A 1,281-nucleotide genomic window follows, 5' to 3' on the forward strand; every position below is an offset into this window, starting at 1 on the left:
GACGATTACAGCAGACGCGCACTTTATCCCGATCGCACACCTTTCCTCGGGTGCTAAAATGCCCCGTTTTAGAGCCACTAAAATGGCCTTGCTTGCCGTGAAGGGCGGTAAAGCTCGCCTACCCTACCACCAAGCCGCCGAGCAAGCCGCAAACGCTTATCATGTGCCCACCGATCCCATCAAAACGCTACATTTCTTTTTCATTTCTTCTATATTTTTTTTTTCTTTCGCCCGTTCCCACTGACCCCATTTCCCTTGCAGAAGAGAGGGTCCGCGCGCCACCGCCACCCACCCCGCGGTGCATCTCGCCTGCCTCGCACGGCTTGCACAGCGCTGCACGCGGAAGCACAGCGCAGTCAGACTCGCCGCGCCACGCCACGCCACGCCACGCCACGCCGCGCCACGCCACGCCACGCCACGCCACGCCACGCCACGCCACGCCACGCCACGCCACGCCGCCAGACTGGGCAGACGTGCATTGACGTTTCGCACGCCATTTCACGGCTGTGTTGCACTACGTGTTGCGGCCGCGGGCGCAGCGGGCGCAGTGCGGGGGGTGCCGACCGACCGACCCACTCTGTTGGGACAAAACCATAGAGTCATTGCGAAAATGCGAAATGACCCCTGCGACTCGAGAACCGACCCTTTATTGTTTGATTGGGTCCGTCTTTTGGCGGCTGACTGACCAAGACTCGACGCAAACCGCGACGTTGGACCTTTATTTTTGAGCGGTCCTAACAACGCAGCGTGCTATTAATAGGGCAGAAGCCTCTCCTGATGGCAGGTCATAATCATAAAGCTAGCACCAGGCAAAACCGCTATGTCCGCGGGGCGTGTGTTTAGCACGGCCTCCTCTCTCAAAGCACCCGACTTAAATAATAGGGCGAACCCGGCTAAAAGCACCCCTACTCCCATACCGCACCAAAAAAAATTAAAATAAAAACAAATACTACGTGGGTTTTGAACTCTTGGCGGTTCTTCAGATGAACACATCACGGCCCACCGCGCCTCTCTCTCCTCTCCCGAGATTCAATTAATCAGTCTCCCACCAGATTTTCCTGTTGATCGCGCGAAATGAGACAAAAGCCGGGAGGTGGGGGGAGAGAGGGGCGTTTCTCCCGACCATCTTGGCTCCTTCTGCGTCCCTCCCATCATCCGCTCTCTCGTCATCAGTGACCTGTGACGTTCCGTTCCGTTCCGCGCGGAACACAACGGGCCACGCGGCGGGCGGCAGAAGCGCGAGGCGTGGCGTGGCGTGGCGTGGCGTGGCGGGGCGTGGCG

The 1,281-nt window shown here is 58.6% G+C and overlaps 1 protein-coding gene across 4 annotated transcripts in view; it reads right to left on the bottom strand.

The window, feature by feature from the left end:
• LOC113202462 (mitochondrial Rho GTPase) overlaps positions 1 to 1,281 on the bottom strand; it is a 19,830-nt gene that overhangs the window by 5,087 nt on the left and 13,462 nt on the right. The window lies entirely within an intron of this gene.

The sequence above is a fragment of the Frankliniella occidentalis genome, unplaced genomic scaffold, assembly GCF_000697945.3.
Source record: "Frankliniella occidentalis isolate FOCC.00 unplaced genomic scaffold, Focc_3.1 Scaffold288, whole genome shotgun sequence".
NCBI lineage: Eukaryota > Metazoa > Arthropoda > Insecta > Thysanoptera > Thripidae > Frankliniella > Frankliniella occidentalis.